Below are 26,680 nucleotides of genomic sequence, written 5' to 3' on the forward strand. Positions count from 1 at the left end.
CCCTTTGCTGGCCCTGTCGGTCCCATCGCTCTGTGCTCAGCTCCTGCAGCCGGACACTGCTGGCGATGTCCCCCCAGCGAGTGGCCGGTGTCCTCGTGCTGAGGGTCAGAGAAAAATGCTGGAGCTCCCTGCTGGGATGTGCTGACCATGGGCACGGCTAAACAAGCGGCTGTCCTCCCCTGCAGCCACCTGGGGGGAGCTCTGGCCCCAGCAGGTGCCCAGGTACCCCCAGGTCCCACACCAGCACATTTAGCACATGCAGGGCAGGGAACAGCTCAGGCTGCGTTGCCGTCCCACTGTCCCATCACAGCACGGCCCCTCATCTGCAGCACAGGCGTTTCTTCCACTTGGGGTTATTTATTTATTGGTATTAGCCCATCACAGCTCAAAGGAGAGCCCCACAGCACCAGGCTTTGTACGGAATGAGACTGGTGGGCACAGCACGGGCAGTCAGCACAGAGGGGAGCCGAGGAGGGGAGGGGAGATGCTGGGGAAGACCTGGTCCTGGTTGTGGCTTCAGTTGTGGCACCCCTGTGCTTGTCCACCCTTGGTGCCACTCTTCAAGCCCTGCCTTCATGCAGGCACGGACACCCAGAGCAGCAGCGTCCTGGCAGGGAGGTGAGCCCTGACCTGAAGTCAGAACTGCTCGCAGAAGTCGATCACGTTCTGCAAAGCCAGTAAATATTTCAGGAGGTTCACAAAGCCTCAAAGCCCACAGGCTTGGCAGAGCCTGACCCGCCGCTCTCCTCAAGAGCTGTAAGGAGTCTGGATCCAACACTCAGCTGGCAATTTGCTGAAGACACATGGGGCAAGAAAGAAACCAAGTTTGCTCTGTTTAGACTGACATTGGCTCCCCACTGTTGACAGCAGTCCAGATTTGGGGTCTGGTCTTTCTCCCACTGAATTCAACGGGGAATTTTTCCATCGCCTTGAAGGGGGGCAGCAACAAGCCGTCGTATCTGTCAGTGCAGATTGCCAATGGAAGACAAACTGGAATGGCTAAGTGCTGTCTGTAATGAGAGATCATTTTTTCCCTCCCTCCTCCTCTCCCCCAAGTCCATTTTCAGACCATAACCACATTTTAATGAATAAAAAGTTGTTGTTTCAAATCCTCGCAGAACTGCAGTCCCTGCCAAGCCTGTTTTTCTTCTGGAAAGACAGATGGATGTGCTCACATTATGGTCGTTGTTTTTTGTGTGCCATATATTTTCAGTGATGTTCATGAAACTAGAATTAGTGACACTAATAATGACAAATCAGAGGGCTAATATTGTTTAACCCTGTTAAAGAGTGTTATTACATTTACATGTTCCCACAGAGTAAATGCTGTTTGGCTCAGACATATGTCTTGCTATCTGTTTATTTTTATGAATCAGAAATGAATCAGCAGTCAGTCTCAGAGTGTCCCATAGATTTACTTGTCTCATATACCATTTCAGAAGGGGGAAAGAAAACCACAATGGGGTTTATAGGATCATTTTGTGTTCAGCAGAGGCATAACATTATTATTAAGTTAATTCTAATCAATAAGACAGAATATGGCAGGTCTGCAAGGACTTATCCCAAAATGCTGAGCCACAAAGAGAACTAGACTGTGCTCTTGCTGATGTAATACACATTCCTTTTCAGATGGTGAAGACAAAACTAAACCTTCAAATTAGGTCTTACGTGTGCGTCTGTCTGGTTTTCACTGTTTATGAGCAGATCCACAAGTGCCTTTTTCTCAAGCCAACAGATCTCTCCGAATGTAAAGAACAAATGCACGATGAAGTCTGCAGCACTAACGTCCTCTTTGTGGACAAGACCTACAGTAATTTAGAGCTCGGAAATGATTCCCTCTCTGCACCACACAGAGCAAATAAATAAAATAAAATGACAGGTACTAATACGATGCTTTTGTCCACATCTTTCTTCAGTACTCAGGGGCTTCCAAGCAAAGGGCTAGGATATTTGGACAAGCCTTTAAGCATCCTCTGCCCTTTGAATTATTAGCTCCCTTCCTTGCATCTGATTTGTAAGGATCCAATAAGAGGCTTGATAATCTCTGCCTTAAAAAAATGAAATCAATACACTGCTTCAGAAATTCAACAAAAAAAGTTATGTAAGAGGTAAGAAAAACATCACACTTTCTTAGAGCTTTCGACATTCCAAGAATTACAGAAGGTAATTTAAATTCAACTCAGCCGCTACTGTTGCAATATTGAGGTTTTAAAGTCAGTTTATTTATATTTTAACTTTGCAGTTTCCCATAAGGCATGGTCAAAGTCTTTAACAGAATCACTGACATTAGGAATTCTCGTCCTCCTTTTCCCTTGCTCCTTATCAAGTGTACTTTGTTTCCTGCAATGGTTTATTGGGACCATCTGCATCTCCTCCTGTTTTCTCTCAGGCATGGAGATAAGATTTCACCTTTGGCTGTCTGGTTGAAGTCCAGCTGGCAGTCTGGATGTGTTTGGTGGCTGTGGCTCGGTGCCTGTTGCATGCACGCACTCGTCTCACATGGTGGCGACAGAAAAGACCACGTGAGAACCACCCGTGGTGCTCAGGACCAGCTCCATTTTCCTCTTCAAGGCCAGGGCCAGGAGCTTCAAACCTGGCTGCTTGAAATAAACACCCCCGAGCCCTCATCTGAGAGGTGAAACAAGTGGCTGGGTCTTACAGCCTGGAGCCTTTGCTGATGTAAGAAGGGAATGGCAAAGCCTGCTAGGACGCCTAGCGCACTGCTTGCCAAACCAGCACCCAAAGTACCTTTCAGATTTTTTTAAGAGGCTTTTGGACAGAAAAATGTCATTGCAGCTGCCTCCCTCCCTGGTCACAGCTCTTCTCATTCCTGGTCCCACTGTGTGACCTGAGCACAGCACAATTGTCTGCATCCTCCAAGGACTTACAGCAATCGTGCCCACGGCAGTCACTGCTGGGTTAGGAGTGAAGGCAAAGCGGGCATTTACACGCAGAGCATTTACACACAGAGCTGCCCAAGACAGGGAAATTGCCATAGCACGAGGTGCCGTTTATTCCAGGCAGCTGGGAGCACTTTGGGATGCCTGACCAAATTTCTGCTCTCCCATTACTGATTTGTGCCTTATCCAGGACTTGACCACGAAGCAAAGAGCCTTGATTTCAGCCTCTGGAAGTGGTAATGGTTGCTGCTGAGGCCAGCCCAGCTGGGCAATCTGGTTTACTGACAGCAGAGGCCTGGTAAAACACGCTGCAGCAAATGGTTAGAAGGTGAAATCAGCCCTCCAGCAGACGGGGCGGGGGACGCCAGCTCCCAGTGCCGGGGGAAGGATGGGAGAGCTCTCCTTCGTGGTTTAGCTGGGAACCCTGCAGAAACGCTGCAGTCTTTGAAGATAGCTGGAGCAAAAACAGTTCCTTTCCTCCTTCCCTGCCTCCTGCTTTCCTCCCTTCAGTTTGGATACACATAACCCACGCAGAGGTCAAGCACCTAGTTAAATGAAATGCTTCTCAGAAGCCCAACGTGGAGGTTTGCAATGCAGACAAACCAACCTGAGCCTCACTGCACATTTTCCCAAGAAACAGAAGGAACACCTTGTACACTGAATCTTTTGTTTCTTTGTTTCTTTCCTTTTCATTCCATGAATGTTTTTATTCTTATTTTTCAGTATCTCGTGGAATAGAAGGAACCACTAATCTTTGCTCTATTTGATGTTTTAGAAAAGCCAAAGAGACAAATCTGTAAAAGCACTTTCTCTGTTTGTTAGATTTTTTTTTTCTTCTTAAACACAGGCTGCAAGTCTCAGAAGAAGTCAAGGACTCGGGTTTCTCTTTGTTTTTAGTGCCTGGCTGCTTCTACTGTGTTAAAGTGTCAGCTCCAGATAAATAAGGGAATGAAAGCAGAGAAGGTCTATTTAAGAGAAAATGTCTGTCCTTCAAAGTCTGGAGAGACAGAAGCAGATTTATATTCCCCTGGGCAACATGCAGGGAATATTTTGGAGCCTTGAGGCAAATCATGGATGCTGGAGCAACAGTCCTCAGTGGTTTCCTGTGTCCTTAGCATCAAACTGAGGTCCGAGCTGCTTCCCATCCCCAAAATTGGGCTAACCCTGGAAAGGGAGGGGGCAAGAAGAGGTCCTTGTGCTGTGGGTCTCTGCGGTGGTGACAGCATGAGCCTCAGAGCAGGGGTTGATCTGTGGCTGAGGGGACAGAGGGAGCTGCTGGCCACAACCAAGAGGCTTTGGGCAGGGGCCACAAGCCTGAGGAAGTTCGGAGCTGTGAAATTTGGACTTGGATCTGAAGAAGCTGCTCGTGTGCCAGGCGCTGCAGGTCAGGAGAAGGTTAGGACCTTCTCTACTGCAGGGAGAAAGCTGATGGCTTCCTGACCAGTGGAATGGAGTGAGTCCCTGGGGAGCTGACCTTGGGGCGCTCAGCTATCGCTACCAACAGCAGGAAGCACATCCCCTCCCTCCCTTCCTGCCCAGGGGCCAGGGTCAGTGGCTCTCATCCTGCGCTGGGTGGCCAGCTGGCCCTGCCTCCTCGCCCAAGGACACCAGGGAGCATCTCTTTGCACATCTCTGCTTTCTGGCTCCCTCCCTGACTTCTCACTCTGCTCCCACCAGGGATGAGCCTCGCTATTTTTCGGGATATGTTAAAGAAGGTCTGACACAGGTGTACAATTTCTGGACCTTGACAGACTTGGATGAAAGTGTCCTTCCCTAAAGCACCTGTAAGCAAGTATCACAGCTTATATAATCACTGCAATTAGTACAGCGCAGCCTTGCTTATTTGGACTCGTGATTACCTGAGAACCGAGGCTGACTTAATTTAAAAGGAGAAAAAAAAAAAAAAAAAGTAGGCGTCTGTCTCATAGCTGTGGGGAAAAGTTCAAGGGAAATGTGGACTTCTCCATTGGTTTTCCACAGGAATATTTCCGATGTGTTATTTTCTCTCCTCAACTTTTTTTGCTAACAACATATGGTAAAGCAGCTCTGCCTCAGTGTGGATGTGCAGGTCCTACTGAGCAGTGCTGGCTCCCCGGGCTGGAGACAGCTCGGATTATTTTAAAACAACAGCATTCCTAATTGCACTATATGTGGAATGAAGACTAATACACGAGTTACCATAACAACAACACCTCGACACGGCGCTCACACAAATACCTAACACATCCCAGGGAGGGGTGCAGGGCCCTGTTGGGTGGAAGGCATCCATCCCTTGAGGAATGGGCCCCTGAGCATGGTGGAGCCCACGTTGTGAGTTTGTAGCAGGAAAGCAGGGCATGAGAAAAGGCTTTAGCAAATTATTTGTTAGATTTTTCCTGCTGTTTTACCCAACTAGTGGCTACACTGGCTACTGGAGAGACTGGTATCTGCTTGCCAGTCCTGCTACTCGGCATGCACAGGAGTGGTGATGGTTTAGGGCAGTGGCACAGGGCTCCGTGGCACCAGCACAGGGCAGCAGGAGAAAGAAACCATCTTTTGGAGCTAGAGATAACCCAGCACAGGGCAGGGAGGGAAACAAAACACATCAAGCATTGTGGCAAATGACAGATTAGCTTCATGAATACATAGTTTTTGGAGGCAAAAGTGAAGCTATCAGAAGCAATCCAATGGAAAGAGATGTAGCACGAGCAAAGATAAGGGAATAGCGTGAGCAGGAGAGGAAGGCAAGGAAGTAGGGGAACCGCTGGGGGCTGATGGAGAGAGGTGACTCCACCAGACCCGCTAACAAACCTGCTGTCACATCCTTGCACCGAGCAGTTAGAGCTGCTTTTAAAACCCCTTACTGACTTTCATATTCCACTGCTGTCGCAGTTCTCTCATAGAATGCTCCATCTCAAAAGGCAGTTTGGCCTGCTGAAGGGTTTAGGGACTGAAGTTCCTTATTTTTTTTTAAGTGAGACTTTTTGTTGGTGTTCACCATTTTGCTGTATTTGTGTTTAGAAGGCAGGCAGCCAAATACCATACAAACCCTTTCCCCATCAAAGTAATTCCTCCACCTAGATTGGTTACAATGAGGCTGCTCATCATGCAGAGCTGTGCAGGATATTTGCTCCCACTGAAGAATGGCTCGACAAGGGCAAGCTCCCCACTCCCATCGTGGTACCTTCATTGGTCTTCTTTTCCTTCCAAACAATGTCTCAGGCCCTAACTTTCCTCTGAGTTTCCATGAGCATTGCTCTAATACAGATCCTGCCTCTTTTATTTATTCCCAGAAGAACGGTGCTTGATTTTGCTTGCAGTCCTTCACGGCTGTTACAAAAAGGAGCTCAAGTCATTTCTGCTCCACTTGCTTTGATAGTGATATTCAGCAGTGAGATTCTTTGTGTGCAAGAAACCCAGGAAAAGTATCTTTTCCTGGCATTATCATTTGTTATACTTAGGTGTTAAAAGTTTTCAGCTGAGCTGTTTGTGATAAATACTGCATGTGCTCCAGCCTGCACAGATTCCCACTAGCTCTTCTTTGTCCAGGTTAGTAACACAGTAGTTTTAGGTTCCCTTTGCAGCTAATGGAGAGAAAAAGGCTTCCTCTGAGCTGTGATTTATCCCACTTCAGATCAGCATCACTCTGAGGTGTCTCTCTTCCCCGCTGAGCACAAAGGGCAGGCGCACTGCTAGCCAGCACAGGAACCTTTTTAGGTCGGATGATGCCTGCCCTAAGCTGCTCACCACCTCAGCAGATAAGAAAATAAATGGATGGGAAAGAAAAGCAAAACACAATAGCAGGAGGTAGGCGAGGAGGCTCAAAGATCAGGCACTGGCTGGAAATCACACAAGGCGCCAGGGTGGGAAAAGAACCCAGATCTCTTGATGAGAGGACCTGGTTTTGTGCATTTTGTAGCATAAGGCTCTCCTCCCTGTCAAACAAGAAGAAAGTGATTGTATATTTCCTTTTTCTCTTCCTTTCCAGTAGTTGCATGTTAATTAAGCACTTAACATTTTCCAGAGCAATTGTAAGACCAGAAACCTCTAAGTCAGATGGAAAGAACTCAACATTTCAGCCAACGTGAAGTATCCAGCACAAATAAGCATGTGGGAAAAAAATATTGTGCAAATAACATTGCTGAGGGAAATGCAAAAATTACATGAGAAGGGCAGATAGGGGCATTGTGCAAAGGATAAGGAAGGAGCATTAGGAGCGAGGGAGGGCTGCTAATTTTGCTTCGTAAGCACAGCTGCTGAACAATCACCGTTCCCGTTCCTGCCCCCGCTCCCCAAGGCGCAGCCACACGAGCACTTGGCTCCCTGCACACCGTGGGGGTCCCACGACCTTCAGCAGCCGGGCAGCGGGGACAGGAGGGAAGAGGGGAATCAGAGATGGGAGCCTGGCCAAGTGGAAGTGCCACAGACACAGAAACGAGCCAGCCTGCCCACGGCTGACCTTGGAGAGCTTCTTGCCTCCGTCTTGCCCTGGAGGTGAACATTTCTGCCTAACTCATCGTGCCGAATGCCAGATTAGCTCTGTGGCTATGGAAGCAAAAACATCTAAAAATGATTGTCAAGGGCTAAACTGATTATTGGCTATGGCCTGGTTTGATTTTGGATACAGCCCTGTCCCGAGCAGACAGCAGGACTGGGTGTCCTCCAGATGTCCCTTAAACCTGGTCTGCTGACTTTACTGGTAACCTGTGGTAGAGAACTGCAAGGGTTCAAGAAAAAAACTTGTCTATTCTGTGGACAGGAGAAATGGTATTTCCAACAGTAGTTTCTTTTCATTATCAGAAAAGGACTAGAACAGCTCAACATGCTCTTATTTGCCTCTTCAGAAAGCCAAAGCCAAGTGAAAGATCAGCTGCAAACACTGTAGCCTCGCTCCTGCTGGTCTCCCACGGCAGTCAAGGAGTAAGGATTGCAACACCGGCCCAGAAGAGTTTCTTCACTTGTTTTGAAACTGTCTCAGCTGGGATACACACCCCAGCTTTCTGGGTCCTTTCTTGGTCCTGTAGCGGCTGCATTTTTAGCTGTTCAGGTGCCCAGTACCTCCAGAAACATAGCTGAATGTGTGTGCCAGTTTGGGCACTTTAGATTTTCTCTTAGCATTTGGTCACGCAGGGAGACAGAGTCAAGACGATGAGTAGGAGACACAGGGCTGCTGCCCAAAGCCATGCCACAGGGAGCAGCACAGCTCTGGGTTGGCAGCTGAGGGGCCAACAGCCCTGTGTCTGTACAGGGACACGAGCTTGGAGCTGTGGTAAAACAGCCACTTTCCTGCACTGGTGCTTCCTGCTCTGCCCTAAGTGCCAGCCTCGTGAGGGTCCCATGAAAGTTTCAGAGTGGTCAGAGGGGGTTCTTATCCCAGCTGCTGTTTTAAACCAAAGCAAGATGGCAATCCACAAACCCAGCCACAACAGGGTTGGGTCCCAGCTGCCCCCTTCAGTGCCAGCTGGTGATGTGGGACCTCACCGACACCTGGGAGAGGATCCCCGCATCACACAGCAAACTTTGCTCAAAGGAGGTTATCAGCGGGACCCCAGGAGACCAGTCACTGTGAAGCTCTACTTCATTCCATAAATGTTTTGGAAGCAATTACTTCATCTTGTTCTTTATTCACAGGATTCACTTAACTGATGACATTATAGCTCAGTCCATTAAGTAAATGGGTTATATATTTTCTCCAGGTTTTGGTGAAGTAATGTTGCAGCCGATGTCACTATCATTGTCAGCAGTCAACGGGGACAGATCCTCACTTGTTTAGTGAGGTTTACCTCTGCTGAGATCTTAAATATGATATATCTGGCTCTGGGTATTTTATAACATTTGAGCAGGATTTAAAAAAAAAAAAAAAAAAAAAAAAGCAAGCAAGTGTTATTTTCACAAAAATTCCTGGCAGCTGTACCGTTTATTATGAGAGGAAAACGGAGCAAGAAAAATTGGCATGTCATTCCTTAAATGAATTTATATCCTCATTTCCTTTAGAAAATGAATCCATGCTCCATCTAGCCGTTTTCCATCAGTCTGCAGGGGCAAAGTTTGCAGAGCACAACTGAAATACACAGTTAGAGCACAGGCCAGCGTGCCATATACGGCCTTATTATGAGATCCTCCCTCACCCCTACTGCCAGTAGCGCTTATAAAGGTTTTATTTTCCATCAGTTAGCCATGCAGTAGGTCTTAAAAGTCAGCAGCAGCTCAGAAAATAATCAGGGACACACGATCAAAATTCTGGTCACCAGGGCCAAAATGAGTGCCGGCTGCTGGAGCCACCGCTCCGCTGCAAGCGGCTCTGCCGAGAGCTGCCTCCATCCCACGCCCTGCGCCATGCCAGCATCCATCGGGAGTTTCTTTTGTTGTCTCTTTACAATGGCTCAGTACCCCGGGGAGGAGAGGCAGCAGGCTGGGGAGGAGATTTGCCAAAAGATAAGCAAATTCAGGAGCCAGTTAGAAGCACTGCTTTCGGGAGCTGTCACAGAATGCTGTCAGTCAAGAGAAGTTTCTCACAAAATCTCCAAAACAACCTCTTCCTCCTCCACACTCATCCGCCTCCTCCGAGGGGTGGCAGTTAATATACTAAATACAACATAACCGCTTGGAAAGCACTTTTCCTTTTGAGTCACCACCTTGCTATTTTTGCAGCCGCAAATACAGACTGGCGGAGCTGATGTCATTAAGCTGGTACCTACAGGAACAACCTGGGGAGCCGGGGCTGCAGTTCCAGGGAAAAAGAGGCTCCTGGGAAGCCTCTTCTGGGGAAGACAGGATGCAGACAGTGCGGGGCATCAGTGCCAAGAAAAGGAAGGGGAAAAAAAAGAGGATAACAGCACTACAGTGTCATTGCTGGTTGACTCCAGTTCATTTTAATCCATTATCAAACTAGGAAAAGAGGAGGGGGAGAAAAAGGGTAAACATTCCATTTGCACACAACATAACAGGTTCTGTTTTAGACACAGCTTTTTTTATTCTTTTTAGCTGAAGTGTTAAAAAACACCCAGGAAAGAATTTTCAACCCCCAAAGTTATTGCAAAATGAGAAATCAAAGGTTCCTGTTCCAGCAAGAAGCTCGCTGGGACTGGGTGGCAGACAGGGTGGGAACGCCAGACATCAGTCCCTGGAAGGCTGACAAGCACAAGGGAGGGCCTGAGCGCAACAAAGCTGGGACACGAATCCCGCACAATCTCCTGGTGATTTGGGTCAACATATGGCCCAACGTGCCGTCTTTGGCCAACCTCGATGTGTTTTGGTCTCCAGGGCAGCATGTGCTGTTTTCTCACATGAGAACCAGAGCACATCGATGGCACCATGGAAGGAAAAGTTACTCTCATTGTATATCACACACTGCAGAAATGGGGGGCTAAAGCGCTGTTTACTTCCACAACATCTGATCTACAGCTCTCCTGGATCTCCTTAAAGCTCAGAGGAAGGCTCCTGATTGGTATTTCGGCTGCTACACGAGAAAGCAACACGAGTGGTGTCAGCCAGGGTCCCTCAGTGTCAGCTGAAGTGCGAGCCGTTTCCCTGCCAGGGTGTTGGGTCTGCACGCCCGCCGAGTGCCGGCTGATGTCAATGGGACCATTATAATTTCACCCAGGCTTGCTGCTCCTGCTGCAGTTTCCCTCATTCCCCGAACAGCAGGGAAGGTCTAGACTGGAGCTACAAAGATTTCCACATAGGCACACACAGACAAACACAGATTTCTTTCCTGCCCTGCCAGTTTCACCAACCATGAGAGCAATCCACAAAGCACATGAAGGCCTTCTTTTCTCTGACCTGCTTGGCTGGCTTTTCTTAGCCTGTCTGAATGGCTCTACTAGCCTAGCCATGAACACACAGACAAGTTTGAGCCTCTGTTGTAGCTGAGTTACACTTCGAGAGAGAAGAAATGCAGGTATCAAAGCAGCAGTAAAAGAGATATGCGTGGGGGAGAGTAATTGTGGGATGGAGAGAGTGGCTTCAAGGCTGGGACTAGAAGAACTAAACTGAGACTAAGCTATGCAAGAGGAGACATCTTGCACATCATGCACAGCCCCACACAGAGGTCCTTCACAGAGCACAGCCTGCCCAAATTCTGTGCTGCTGCCCTACCACCTGCAGGGAAAGGGCCTCCTCCATGACCTGAAGGAGCTCTAGTCAAGGGTAAGAAGAGAACACAGCATCTGACCTTGCTGCTCTCTTGGGATCTGTCCAGAGGCACAGACAAAACTGATCCAAACAGTGTAAGTCCACTACAGCCCTTCCTGCAAGCAGACGTTCTCCTGCTGCGTACTTTGTGTCTGCTCTGGTGAGCCCTGAAGGATTTGCTCCTCTCCTGACCCAAGGCCAGGGCAAGCCCCGAGTCTGTGTGCAGCAGCTCTCCCAGGGAAAGGGGAGCCTCGGGGAAGAGGTGGGCTAGGAGCGAGGAAAACTGCTGTGCTCCGTGAGCAAGCTGTTTCTCCATCTCATGAGCTTTAAATCACCTCTGTGCAGTGAGTGCCCTCATATACAACAACCTGAGAAGGGATGTGCCCTGGGAATGCCGGTCAGGGTGCTCAGGCTAAACTGTGAGCAGAGAGCAGTGCTGAGACTGTTCCAGCTTCAGCTTGCAGCCTCCCACAACACACAGATGAGAGGCCACAGAACTGCTCTGCTCACAAGAGAGCAGCGATCAGGACACTGGGAACTCCAGGAGAGCCTGGAGCAGCTGTGGCACCCAACGCTGTGCGCGGTGTGTGATGCAGAGCTGTTTGACAGCCCAGGTGAACACTGCAACATCTCCTGCGTGACTCCCCTCTGTGAATCCGTTCCAAGAAATAAAAAAGCTGCAAACAAACGAACAACAAAAACAAAGACCCAGACAAGTCAAAGAAAGCAAGAGAAAGACGGTGCAGTGATTCATGTACCTGTAACTGTTCCGAGAACAGCAGCCATGACCAGAGGCATTTTCAACAGACAATACCACGTCAGCAGACCTGGCTGCTTTTAGGTTAATATCCTTGAAAATGGCTGATTTTAGTGGAGGCAACAACATAAATAATTTGATAGTAATCTGTTTTATCAACTTGAGGGTTTAAGAAAGAAAATAAAATGGGGAAAGGGACAAAGCCTCACATGTGCAGGAGAGAAGACCGCTGGGATGAACACAAACAACAGCTGGTGGTGCTTGTTTTTGGTTTTCAGTTTTTCTTAAGAAAGATAGAAACGCATGTAGGAGAGTCGTATTAATGAAATATTGAATCAAAATATTAATACACTGTAAGAAGAATAAACCATTCAATCTCCTGCTGTCTCTATTTTTAAAGAAGTATTTTTCAGTTTCCAAACTCTACAATACAAAAGGAGAAATCAAAGATTTTCTCTCTGCCCTTACTTGGTGTACACTTCCAGTCCAGTGCAACTGCTCCAGTTATTAAAAAAAAACACAACAACAACAACAACAACAAAAAACACACAAACAAGAACATTTCAGGAAATGAAAATTAAAAGAACACATTTCTTTTAGAGATCCATCCTTCTTTGATATGTTTACTGTATTTGTGTCAGGTGTTACAGTTGGAAGCAGCTGCTATTGTATCAGTGAATATTTGTTTTCCAGTTGGAGTTTGCACAATCCCTATCTCACGACAGTGCGTGCCAACAGCTTCAGTGCTGGAAAACACAGAAATAAACATAGGAACAACTGTTCTGCATTATGCGGAGCAACTAGTGAAAATTATTTTTCTCCCCTCTTCTTTCCTAATGACTCACACCCTCCGGAAAAATGACAAACTACAGCCCATGTAACCTGCTATTCCCCTAGAAGACAGTTCTGTTTTTCCCTCTCCAACCAACCAACTTAGTAGGAAAAAAAATCTGCATCACAGTCCTTTTTATTCTCTATTTGATAAGTGATCTGATCTCCTTGAGAAGTGATGGGAAGCCTCCAAGGGCTTCAATTCATTTATCTGAAGCTTAGCTGAACTTTTAAACATCCCACCCTTCTGCCTAATCCCTGAACAAGCTCACATTTCCCCTTTACCCCTCCATGAGTTTGCCTACAGGGAAATACCTTCCTAGAACAGCTGGACTAGAATAATTAATCCACTATAGATTAGGCCAGTAAGATTCCTGCCTTAGTATTGTTCTGGAATAAAATTTATTTTGCAAGTGTATGTCTGTGCATTCCTGTATACCTGCATCTAAGGGAAGGTCTCATCGGTTTTATTCCTAGTGCCAGGCCATTGCTCTGCCCACCTCCTGATGAAAGCTCAGCACCGAGATGCCTTACAAGCTCTTCTCAGGACAGGTGATTTTCCAAGCTCCTGTTTTCTAAATTAAGAGGAACCGAGATCCCTCTGGGGGGTCTTGCCAGGAGCCTCCAGGTGATGTTGGCCTGGTTTCATTTGAGCACAGTGCAGTCAGGAGAGAGCAGCTGGGGAGGGACCCCAGTGACTGCCCTGATGGCGTTCATGGTGCCGGCACCAGCTCCACCGCCCCTGCCTCCTGGCAAACTCCTCTCACCCTTCTGCTTTGGTTTCCCAGTTTTCTAGGGGGAATGTAATATTGCTTTGGGGATTAATTAATTGATGAATATAGAGAGGTTGGAAAGTGTAAAGCACTACACAGGAGTTAAGTGTTATAATTAGGAGCAATTCTGATCTTGATTACAATGAGGTAAAGCTGGAAGTCCTACACCATAGAAAGATTTAAACTGATAAAAAAAGATCAGAATCAGGGTCTTATGATTTTAAATGTAAACTTGGGCAGATTCCCTGCTGAGTTACATCTGCAACTGTAATAAGATCATGGAACATGACAACTTGTCATTTCAGTAAGAGACATAGGGAAAATGCCCTTCAAAGAAATTAAACAGGAAGGAAATTTTTAAAGTGTTTTCTTTGGCTCTGAAACATATGCCCGGGGAGAAACTGTTCTCAGCAATGCAGTGGATCTTGAAATATTTACTGGGTCTGGCATTTAACATAATCTTTCTTGTATAAATGATATAGGAAAAACACATTATCTTAGGCTGCAATCTAGTGTGAGGATGAGATGATATTTTAATAGGGCTGCATTCATCAACTGTAACAAGGGAGGGAATGTGCTCCGATCCAACATGCCCTGTGGGCAATGTAAATAAGAGTAAGCGACTTCGACCATCAGATAAGTACAGCAACGGGGGAAGACAGACGGACAGACAGACTGCTAGGGAAGGAAGGCGGTTCAGGAGGGTGATCTAGGCGGGACTGATATGCCCATCTTGCAGGGATCCTGTCCTTTCACTTCATGCTAAGACCCCCCAAATAGGATGCTCCTGGAAACCTGAATTTCTCACTTGGCTTGCAGTGGGATTTGCATGTCTAGCCAGTGACACTACTATTTTCAGACATAATTAAATTTTTAATTATGCTTTTTAATAGCCAGTAGCTACAGCTTTGCAGTTTTCTTTCTGTCCCTGTTGGATGCACCATGGAGCAGCGCCATGAGCCTCCACCTTTTTCTTCCTTCCAGCAAGATCTGAGAGTATGAACACACAGCTAGAAAGGGGTACGTGCATGCATGTGTGCGGCTGAGCTTACAGCCACACATCATAGTTGCAGACTGAAATCAGAACAGGGCAGTGCACTTCAGAGCCACAAGAACACCCCTTCATGGTTTTCGAACACAAGTTCTGAGAAAGAATGGGGAAGACAGAAAGGACCAGATCCTCAAACACCACCAAATTTGCTGACAGAGTGACAGAGTTCTGGGAACAACGTACCAGCTTCCCTTCAAATCAGGCTGAGCACTGGTAAATGTAAAAAAAAAAAAAAAAAAAAAGGAAAAAGTTATCATATAAAAGTAGCCACAGTAACACTGAAAGGAAGCCCTTCAAAGAGGACTTGTGCTGGCGAACATGTTGTATTGAAAATCATCAAGGAGAATCAGAGAATTATTTGTGACCTTGGGCAAGTTGCTTAATCTCCTACTAGCTCAGGCAGGCAGAGTCACACTCACCAAAACCACAACAACCTCCCCATTCCTCCTCTCTGTGGAAAGGAACAGGGGTGTGGAAAAGTGTACATTTTCCTGGAGATTCAGGAGGAGGAGAGGTCTAAATAAAACACAAAGAAATTAAAAGGCAGCTCATTTTGATCCAGTCATATCCCTCAACCTTTTGAAGTCTGAAGGACCTCTGACCTTCCTGAAGCAGTCCCAAGACTCCCTTTCACCCATTTGCAGAGAAAATGAGAAAGACCCAAAACGCTGACTGCTCATTAATTTGCTTTTCTTTTCTCACGGTTTGTTTGCTAGCTTGTCTGTGTGGGAAGATGGAGTGGGTTTTTATTATTTTCTAGTCATCGCTTGCCCCACCTGTTGTAGGGCCCATCAGCAGTTAATAGAGCACAAGCTGAGCATCACAGAACCGTAATGCCCGTAAGCACGTGCCTGTTCCCAGCCCCTTCGGTGTCGCTCCCTCACAGACACCCTTTAATCAGTGTTTCAGACGTACCACAGAGCAGACACTGAACATCTGCAGCATAGAAGTGATACCATACTGAAACATCAGCAGCTTAAATCCCCGATAGGCATCAAAACTGCCGTAGCTGTACTGTGGGAAGGGCAACACAAACACACTTAGCCCGCGGGAGCCCTTCACAGCCGTCGGTGGGGCCAGCTCACACACACAGCAGGCAGCTTGCACAAGGTGGGCCTTCTTCCACGCAGAGGTGTGCAACCCAGCTCTCCGTCTGCAGGCCTGCTGACAGCTCACAAGGGCTGTTCAGGCTCGAAGGCATCCTTCCCTTCTCCCTGCCTACCCTGGGGGCGGGCAGCAGCCAGATCAGCACCGCATGTACCTCAGCTTTACCCTGACCCCTTCACAGCTCCACCAAAAGCCTGCCCTGCCCTGCCTAGGCCTTGGCCTGCGGAGGTGCTGCCACATCCCAGCACCTCCCCACCGATTTGCATCGCCAGCCTGGTACAGACCAGGAGCACGGAGTGGCTGTGATTCGGCATCCAATTATCACAATGACTTCAGCAATTCAGGTAACCATTTTCAAATTGCTGCTAATTGCTATTAATTTGCATACGCAGCAGCCCAACGGGATATACCGCCCAGGTGGCAGAAAGGGCAACGCTTGGTTTTCAGGTCCTAATTTTATCTCACTTTTTAAAGCAGGGTCTGAACCTCCAAGGTTTTGACTTCTTCAGATCCCCTTGTTATGAAGTTATGAGAAAACATTTGTGGTCGGGTGATTTCCTTTTGCCCTAGACAGCTGTCAAGAGCAGCAGAATGGCCCAAGGCAAAATCTGATGTGGGTGTAAGGAGTGGCTTAAGCCAATAAGTTAAAGTGACGGGTTAGAAAGCCTGGGGAAAAAAAAAAGAAAAAAAGAAAAAAAAAAAAGCCAATAATTGCCAAAAAATCTTCCTATTCTGCTAAGTTTATTTAGTCAAATTCAGTGGCCCCTCTCCAGGCCTTCCGCCTTCTCCACGCCTTAGAAAAGAACCTTATTAATCATTTTGCTTCTATTGTTTAATTATCCCAAGCATCAGCAGTACAGACCAGTGCTTGGCTCTCACAGAACAAATCCCAGTGGCTGCAGAAGGAGTGGGCACAGCTTTGGGGGCAGCACAGGCAAAGGAGGATTTAGGGCTCGGCAAGCATGGCACAGCACTCAGCTCGGGGTCGCACCACACACAAAAACCCTGGCTCCCCTGTCACAGGTTGCCTTTCTCTCCAGGTACACAACAGCAGCCTTTTTGGCTGTTTAGACATCCTGAAAACACTGCCACAAATATATTTTAGGAACTGGAAGATCAGCTGCTGCTTAAAATCCTCTGAGAGCTGAGAAACTTAATCAGATTTATAATAGGCCCCACAACCACTCCAGGTGAATCAAACTGAAGATATTGCCTGTGTGTCATTTAGAGTAAAGAGGGATTAAAAAAGTATCTTCATTACACCCTACCAGTCTGCTAGGATTTTCTTTTAATGAGTAGTCTTCATTGGGAATGGACAAAAACTCTCCACCAACTGTTAAAGAAGGTGGTAAAATGGATTAGCGGCACAGAGACAATTGTCACAGATTGTGTTTGTTCTTCTTGTAAAGAAAAAAAAACACCTCAGTTTTAATGAACAAATGCACATCTCCTCACCTCCCAAAATATTACTAACTGAAAGAAAATCTGTTCAAATTTTGACAACTTTCAGAGGTATTTTTTTGGGGTGGAGGGGACTTCTGTTTGCCAAATTCCTGTCTGCAGGAAAGGAGAGAAGGCAGCGCTAGTATTTGGTTCAATTTTTTTGCAAATACCAGTTGCGATCAAGATAAGCCCTTAGCTCTGGACACTAGAACGATCCGTTTCTGTGCACAAATAGAAGCCCACATCATTTGCAAACTGGAGCTTTAGGATCAATGACTGCTGCTGCCCAGAGCTGCACTGGGTCCTGCCAGCACGGGATGGGACTGCACTTCTTCACGGAGCTGCCCGGGATGCAGCACAGGGTCTGCTTTTGCCCTCGGTGTCCCACCCTGAAGCACTCACAGCCTGCAGCTTGCCACTAGGTTTGGGTACCTGCCACAGTGCACTTCATTTTGCTAAGCAAACATTTGCAACACAAATATAATTACCTTTCTCTCTGGTAGTCTTTGCGGTCCAAATATTTTCACTGGAATGCTTATTCACATTCAATTAAAAACTTAAATTACCTTTATAGTAATACCAGATTATTGTTATTTTTATAACGACTGAAAATTCAACTTTTGCTTCTTCTGCTGAATGTGCAGATGTCTCCCTTTGGAGGCCTCAGCCTGAGTCTTTCATGATGCATTCATGGGATATAGACTGGCTGGTTATCAGGTAATATTTCATACAAAGGCCAAACCTTTATTTAACAGTCAGTCTTCTATTGATTCACACAGGCAGTAATGGTGACTAACAGAGCTGTGATTCATTGGCATCTATTGGTATCAGGGGGCTGAGGTTTTTCTGCTCTTCACAATGTCTTCCCTCTGCTTCCCCTAAACCCATATATACACCATTCTTTTAAAAATACAGATGAATAAAACGAGAAGACTATTTTTTAGCAGTAGCTCTACACCTGTAGTAAAATTCACATTTTTCTTCGTGGCATAGCTACAGCTATTTTAGAGCCACATGCAATTTCCTAGAACCTCCCAAATTTACCTACTATGTTGTTTCTTCTTTTCCAGCTATATAGGAAATATGAGATGAACTCAAGTATATGGGTTATAAGAAAACAGCAGATGATTCACGACAGCTACAATACTTAAAAATTAGCTATTTGTCCACTTTATAAATGCACTCACACAGTACCCTGCCCAGAAACGATCCATATTTTTCCCCTTGAAATAAATAAAAAAAATCACAGTCTTGTTCCCACGTAGCTGCTTAGAGTACCTTTGACTCAATCAGAGAAAAGAAATAGCAAGGCAAGAGTCTCCAAAATAAGAAGTATACTCATACACTTTCAGAGTATTTCAACTCTCAGTTCTAAGTTTAAAAACACAAACAGGTTGCATGGTTTGCGGTAGTGAAGTTTTGGAGGCACCTCTATCCCTACAAAGTTGTTTCAGAGTTTCAGAGCAAGAAGCAAGACCCCTCAGCAGCTTGGTCTGTAGGCACCAGCCCTCTGGTTCACCTGGCTCCAGACTCATTGCTTGTTTTTACACAGAGAGGTGGCTGCATCTCTAGGACTGTAAGGGCCAACAACTTGGAACAAAGCCACCCACACCACTGTTGGTGAACAAGCCTCTGGCAAATCCTCTCAGCTGTACTCTCAAAGAAGCAGACACAAATGGCTTCAAACTGTGGTCTGAAATCACAGCTTGAACCCTGGGTCTCTCATTCTTGAATGACTTTGAGAGCTGCATAGCAGGCAACAAAACCCCAGACCTTCTTCTTGCTGGAACCTCACTAGCTCCTCATCTTTGTACTTCCACTTCCCCTCATCATCATCATCCTACCCAACAAGAGCACGAGCACCAGGCATGAAATCTTGGCCTTGTTAAAACAAGTCTGACTTTTACCACTTGTGACAGTGAGGCCAGGACTTCATTACAGGCCCTCTTTCCTCAGGCCTAAGTAACAGCAGCCAGAGCTTCACCTGGGGTAAAGCTGGGCCACTGCATGATTTTGTTAATTAGTGGGTCATGTGTTGATGCTTGCAGACACACCATTGACTGCTTCTGAGGAACTCTGAGCCCAGTAAATCCCAAATATTTGAAATTCAATCTCTAAGGCCAGTCAGACTGAACCCACTATTTTTTCTTTTATTTCTTTATCTTCTGCCTCACAATCCACTGTTAAAATCTTTTCCCTCGGAGCCTGTCAAAGCTGCCTCCCCAGGGCTCTGCCCTATTGTGCATGGCCTCATGCTGTCCCTTTGTAATACCCAAGCCGTGCAGTTGATGCTCAGACTGAATTAGCAAGCAGACCTGTGTCTGATCTGCAAACATACCTCCAGCCTTATTTTCCTTCCCTTAATGTATTCCAGTCTATGCCTGGGTAGTTAAAATCTTCCATTCCTACCACTCTCTCCTTTTTACATGCCTGTTTTATTTGCACAGTCATTTCACAGTCCAGTTGTTCTTTCTGGTCAGGTGGCCTATAAAATATTTCTATTACTAGTTTACTCTCTGAAACATCTCCAACTGCAGCCCGTAATGACATAGCAGGCCCATTCCAGCCTCTCTCAGATCCCCACTTTCAAAGGCTAATAAATCCTTTTTCTTCTCAAATAGCTCTCTCTCCTCTCGTTCCTTTCTCTTCCTCCCCAAACAATCTAAACAATCTCTACTCTTTAATGTTAATACCTCTGTTATCTTCTAAGGAAACAGCAGTTGCATCCATACCTATTTCCCAAAGGGCAATGCCTACGCGTACAGCTAAATTTCTAGCATCTTCAGCGCAAGGCAGCAATAAGCACCCCCCTCCTTGCATTCCCTGTACAAATATAACCTCTTCCCGACCGCATCTGGGACTGATGGCTTTGATGTTCCTGGTCAGGGTAAGCAGGGCTGGTTCTCATTTCTGTCCATCTTCCAGCAAGTCTCCGGTTCCCCAACTGCTTCCAATTTGTCTGGGAGGGAGGATCTGGTTAGAGTCAAGGATTTCTACTTTTTAATGTCTCTTCTACTGTATCCCATAAATATATTTAACTAGCCTTTCCCACTCCCATCACAAGAAACCTTCCTTCTGCCTGTGTTGTGGTGTGGGCTGGCTGCAAACAGGAGTGTAAGACGAACCCAGTGCTTGGGGCTGAAATTGTCCTTGAGGTCTGAGCTGCACACCTTGACCTGCAATGCCTCAAATTCCTCCAACTGCATTTTCTTAGCATGTGTTTCTGCTGCAGTGGGAGAGGGACTGGTACCTCAGGAGGTTCTGCTCAGCCAGGACTCTGCAGCTGTTTCTGGCACTTGTAGCCTTACAGAGGCAGACACAGCTTTGGGCAAAGCCCTGAGCTCTCCCTCACAATACTCCCTAACCATGTGCCCCATAGGGAGGTGAGACCAAATGCCTTCTCCTCCCCTATGATCCATCTGTGTGAGGATGCAGGAGCACAGATGCAGCATGAGCTGTGCAATGCTCCTGCACATCTAGCCTGCCATGAGCACCACACAAGGTGGCCTGGCCAACTTTTTTTTAGAGTAGCCAAATGAGGAGTTCATGGACATCTCAAAGTCTAGAGCCTCCCAAATCATGCTCAGAACAACCCTGGAAGCTGGGACGCCCACATTCTTTTGCCATCTTTGACATGAGAAACTAAAAACCACTGAGGAAAAAGTCAGAGGAGTGGCTTAGGATTCACTCCCATGTGCCAATGGTTACTAGTGTGTTTTTAAGCACCAGGCCAAAGTTTGAGCAAATTTACTCTATACTAAACTTAAATATGCTGAAAAAGAAATCTGGCCCTGAAATGACTTGGTCCTATGGTGACTGTAAAATGGGATTTAAAACATATTTCTATTAGTGATCTGGACAAGAGCTTGGGAGGGGTGCAGAGGGATACAGCCAGCACAGTTTACAGCACCCAGCAATCCACCCTGCTCACTGCTCCAACTTGTTATTAGCCAAAAGGAAGAGAAGAGAAATTTCCTTCTTTTCCTCTTCCACAGTCATGCTGCAGCCCTGTGACCGGGTTCTCCACAGAGCCCCATGTTGCTCCCTGACACCCAGGGCATCAGCTGGACTCTGCACCACAGGAAAGCTCCGTGTTAGTTAGCACTATGGGCATTACTCCCACAAACACCACCATCACGCTACATACATCCAACCAGGCTGCCAGATGGTTTTGAGCCAAGCAGTGGTCTCGGAGCAAGCAATGTACAGCCCTGGGAAATCCCTGAGAAGTCCAAGGGCAGAGCATCGACCACTCTAGTTTCCCGGCTGTTTGGTTCCCCGCTATGAGCAGTGCTGGCTTTGCAAGCTGTGCCACACCTGACCCCAACAGACTGCCTGCAAATGCACCCCAAGCCATTTTTGACTGCATAGTGGTAGGAGAGCTGCTGGCAGGGGTGGAATCTCCATCCCCTTCCATGCTGGCCCAGTGAGCTGGTGATGCTTCCAGCAAGCACATGGCTGAGGTGGTCCCTCCAGAAAACAGCCCCCCAGATCTCCATGACATCAAGAGCAGAAGGACCGGGTCGGAGCAACTGCACTCCAGTGCTGCACCTGGAGAGAGCACTGGAATCACCAGCCTCTTCGCCCGTGTGAGTGGAGCTGGGAACATCCAGAGTACATATCTTCTTCTAATCTTGGAAGAGCTCCCATTGTGGTTTCCCAAACCCTGGTGTTGACACATCTTGTTGGGCCTTACAATACAGCAGTTGGACTTGGTCTGTACTGAGTCAGACGGATCCCGCTTTTAGCCTGAGACTATTAACATAACATTTTAGTCCCTCCCACTCCTCTTCCAAACTGACACATGGTACAGCTGAAGTTCCTAAAAATCTAGGAATCTGTTTTTCCTTGCAAGCCCAAAAATTTTTAAAAAAGGTTTGGAAGAAGTTTCAGGAGAAGTTTTCCTGGACAAGGTCTGATTCATTCCTCCCATGGACACACATGGGGTCAAATACAAGACTCCGAGTCAATAGCTGTTAAGGGCTTGGTCCTCCCACTGATTTTGTATGTGACCAAGGTGAATGAATTTTACCACTTTATCCATAATTTTTCTCATCTGGAAAATTGGCTACTAAAGATAATCCAAACCCATATGCTTTTGTGAGATCAAATTTTCTGACAATCCTGCCGTATTCTCAGAAAGAAGGGTGAGTTTATTAGGAGTTATCTGGTCACCCGATAAAATAGAATGATTAAAATGTGTTTTTTCTCTTCTAAACGAAAGTTTTTACCATTATTTACATGAACAGAGACAATACATCAGGACAGGTCACGAAGCACGGGTGCCTTACAGCATCCCCACAGCTATATGCGACACAAGTAGAGGAAGCTGGGCTGTTCCACGGACACACCAGCTCCTTTCCCAGCTCATTGCACAGCCTGTCCTCATTCCAGAGTGCTGAACCAAGCCTCAGCTGCTGGAAGAAGTCACCCTAGGACACTGCCAGGAGGAGGTGCGGTGGCGCAGGGCTGAGCATCTCTGCCCACTGGCGCCCTGCTGTTTGCCCTCCTCTTGTGCAAGTGGTACTTTGGCTGAAAAGAACATCGGCTAAATGGCAGGATCGGGTTCAGAGCAATGCTGGGAGGCTGTAGTTCTGTGGAGGGACCCCAGCATTCGTATTATATGGCATACAGACACAGTTTTGCTGGGTAAATGACACAGTTAAACAAGGTAAATCAACAATGAGAGAGACGATGAGAAAATTATATTGACTGTAATGTTTACAAACACTCGTCACCTTCCAACTCACTGATGAACTGGTAATTTTTTTGCTGGAAGAAAAGATCCCTCTTGCTTTAAAGAAACCTATTTGATGAGGCACAAGGGAGACAATTAAACATTTAATTCAGTTTGACCTGCTCTGTCATTATAGCTCTTTGTTTCCCCATCTTTGTCTTTTACTCTGACCTTTAGGATTGGGTACTTCGTGGTGTATTTTTTTTTTTTTTTTGACCAGGTCAGATCAAACGGATCCTGTTTCCCAAAGATAACGTGAATGCAGAATATTAATGCAGCCTTCCCCTATTGTGTCCCTTTGCCTCCCTTCCCCCAGTTTACCCCACACCCCATATGCCTCCCCCTGCCTGCAAGCTCATTTGCACAAAAGCACACCGAGTCCCCACTCAGCAGCCCACCTTGAACAAAACACTCCAGGACTCTTGAAACAGCAGAAGTGCTAATCAAGCAGGGCCCTGTGCTGTGTGCTTCTGCAGTGGTTGCCTGGCATAGAAATGGGCTGTCTGGCCGCAGCTATGAGGTAACGTCTGGCTTTTTTGCCAAGCTGCAGAACTAGTCAGACACTCCCTGGAACAACATTTCTTCAGGAAAAAAAAAAAGAAAAAAAAAAAAAAAAAAAAAAAAAAAGGAAAGAAAGAAAAGTTAGGCAAGAAATGATCTTCCAGAAACTTCCTTGCATCTTTCTGTGTTTCTCTCCCCCCCCCGGGATTTTTTTTTTTTTTTTTTTGAAAAGTTATATAACCAAATTACTTAGAATGCAATGGGTTTCATCAGCTGATTTTGGGCAGTAATCTTATGAAACTGATTTCTCACACTAGTCACACTGGAAACTCAGAAAGGGGAGTGAACGCACACACACACAATATACACACACAGATGTACCCCACTCTTTTTCCTGCAACATAATCTAAATCCATCAGCTATTTTTGGATGCAAACTGAAATAGAGCAATACGAATTCAAGCAAGGCAGAGCTAACCTGCATCTGCAGCATTTTTTTTTTTTTCAGAGCCACTGATTAATCTAATTAACCAGTTAGAGGAATTTTTCCTTACACTGCAGCAGCCCTTCTCTTTCCCCGAGAAATTCCTTATTTTCTGAGGTTGCATAGTACTCTGTATTCAGTCCATTCTGCTTTTTATAATATCCCTGACAGCTTTATTTTTTTTCTTCTTGGAGAAAAGAAAATACATAGTTCATTTTTCTGCAGGGAAGGCTGAAAAATAGTCTGACGAGACACGGCTGTTCCTTTGGAGATTAAAGCTCCCTGGCAAAAGCTCTTGTATTAAATACGTGTATATACCTCAGTTAACAATTTAGGCTTGTCCCTGGGTGACACCCTCCAAAGAGTTAATTCCTGAGAAGCAGCAGCTTTGAAAAGGTGCAAGAAGGAACGTCTTGTCCTCAGGGCAGGAGCAGCCAATGGAGCCGGGTGCCGGTGATGTAATGCTCCCAACCTGGTGCATCATTGGTTCCGGAGATGTTAGACTTGATAGGATTTTGGAGAGTTTGGTGAAAGGAGCCTTAGCAGAAGAGCCTGTAAATTTCCCTGCACCAAGGACATTTCACTTCAATTCTCTAGTGTTCTTCAGCCGGGGCACGTCTAGCTGGGAGAAGTTTGCTCTGACGATAACACTTCTGCCTTGTGTCTTCTCGGTGCTGTTTAGCTATTCTGCATCCTGCTATCTGGGAGGCATTTCTCTGAAGTCAGACTGTGCTGGAATTACTTCTCCAGCCTGCCCATGAAATTGAAATGAATTTTTAATAAAAAGCAGTTGTTTTTTCTCTGACTCACCTCTGAACTCTTAATTGTTTCAGGCACCAACTTCCATTCCCCCAGCTTCTATTACTTTCCTAGGTTTTCATCTGCCCAGTCTTATTTCTTTAGCTGATTACTTCATGAGGAGATGGCTGATGATGTCTTAAATGAACCTCTCCAGTCTGGGCTTGCTCAGGAGGAAGCTGCTTCAACCACCAGCTCAGGAACATGTAGCCCTTCGCATGCCAAGGTCCCAGGCTGCAGGACTTGCAGGAGAGCAGCTGCAGTCCCCGAAGCTGCCTGGCCACGGGAGCACTAAGTAGCTGCTTTGAACTTCAGCCATGATTCAGTCACAGAATCCTCTGAGATTCCCATCCCTTTCTTTTCACTCGCTTTAAATGAAATAAAGAGTCTTGTAAAACCTACAGGGGCGATTAAAGCTTGAGTCAAACCAGGGAGGAAACAGAAAGTGCAGAAGATGTTCTCAGACGTCTTCCACGGGTCCCCTGGAGACGCTGGCACTGGCGATGCTGAGGTCAAAGCAGCGGCACACAAAGCCCTGGCCAGCCCACAGATCTCTGGAAGCTCAGAGCCATTTGGTTTCCCGTCCTTCCCCTGGGCACCCCGAGGAACCCTGCCAGTTGCCAGAGGCCAAAGATCACACAAGTGCTGCGGAGAGGAGAGCCGCTCCAAGATACAGACGGCTTAGCACTGCTCAAGTTTGCTTTGTTTCCAGGCAGGAATCTGAAATCCTGAAACTCCCAGAAAACTATGGGGAAAATGTAATTTCTGTTCAGGTTTTAAATTTTATTTCAATAAAATCACAATGTGCGTTTTGATGCAGACTTTTGAAATAAATACAAAAAATCTGATTTACTATTTATATAAAGAAAATTAAACTGAAATATTTCATTCCAGAAATGGAACTTCTTCTGTCACCTCTCACTTTTGTCTGAAGTAAAACAGTTTCAGTGAAACTGGCTCAGGTCAGTGGCCTGCTTGAATAGCAATGGAACGGCGCCTTCCCTAGGCCTCTGCTTGGTGCGATAAGGAGGGCACGAAGATGAACTAAAGGAAACTTTGCACCCCCTCTCCTTGTGCTATACAAAGGGATTATCTGTGGCATACTTCTGCCTTCTTTGTGTAACACCATCTTAAAAACCTTTGAGAGAATGAGATCTAAAGCTAACCTAGTGAGTCTGTTCCACTCCCTACATCTCCTAATAAGCAGAAAACTTTTCCTAATATCCAATCTATTTTTTTTTCCTTTCCTGCAAATTAAGCTGATTTCTTTTTAAGCTGATATCCTGCCTCCAGTGGAAAAGGGAAATAACTAACCATCATCCTCTTTAAATCAACCTGCTCCATAGCACCAGGCTATTGCCGTGCCCCTACATTATTCTCTTCTTCCCCAGACTAAACCAGTCCCATTCTTTCAACCTTTTCTTCTCACTGATGATATCTAAGTTTCAGATATTTCCTTTTGTCCATTGCCTCGGATTTTGTCTATATTTTTTGAAGGTTTCCAAAACCAGACCTAGGATGTTATGTACTACTGACCAATGCACTGCTGTATCTTCTCACCCTGCTTATCAGCACAGGCAAGGAGAACAGCGATTTCTTCTCAGAATAATGGCTGATAAAACCTAGAGGGGGGACTGTCAACCATGTAGGTCTCCTGCTTTGTGACATTTTGTTGAAAAAGTGTCCCTGCTTGAGTTGCTTTAAACAAAGAAAAACCAGTCACATTCCACCTCCCCATCTTCCCAGAGGAGTAGTGATGCGCAGTGTACCCTGAAGGGAATACATGTATTTCTGGTAACTTTGCCCAGTGTTTCCACAGCTCAGCACTTAGCTGGACTTTCCGTGTGCTACCAGCTACCTATTCGTTTGTACTGACTTTCCAGTATTGTAAAGCCAGAATATCTCATAAATGCTGATGAGGTAATTGTCATTACTGGTAAAGGAGGGAGGGATTTAATGGCGAGTTGTTGCTGCCTATGGAAAGGAAGACCACAGACCAGCCCCACTCCGCGGCGGCACATACATTGGTTATGTGAAGCGTTATCAGTTAATTTCATTCTTCTGAATGCATGGGATGCAGTCCATCCTGGGTCACCTTGCTCATTCTTCTCAGTTGAAACATGTCTGTCATCTGCACTGAGGTGGTAGAGGTTTGTTACTGCCAGAGAGCCTTGACCTCTCATTTCT

At 46.3% G+C, this 26,680-nt stretch overlaps 1 long non-coding RNA gene across 1 annotated transcript; it reads right to left on the bottom strand.

Moving 5' to 3' along the window:
• Window positions 1–1,449: 1,449 nt before the first annotated feature.
• On the bottom strand, window positions 1,450–25,300 carry LOC139999190 (uncharacterized). The gene is made up of 3 exons (XR_011804405.1): window positions 23,766–25,300; window positions 23,110–23,292; window positions 1,450–6,814 (listed from the first exon to the last, which is right to left on the bottom strand). It is a non-coding gene; the product is annotated as an uncharacterized lncRNA (long non-coding RNA).
• Window positions 25,301–26,680: the final 1,380 nt, after the last annotated feature.

The sequence above is a fragment of the Anas platyrhynchos genome, chromosome 21 (assembly GCF_047663525.1).
Source record: "Anas platyrhynchos isolate ZD024472 breed Pekin duck chromosome 21, IASCAAS_PekinDuck_T2T, whole genome shotgun sequence".
NCBI lineage: Eukaryota > Metazoa > Chordata > Aves > Anseriformes > Anatidae > Anas > Anas platyrhynchos.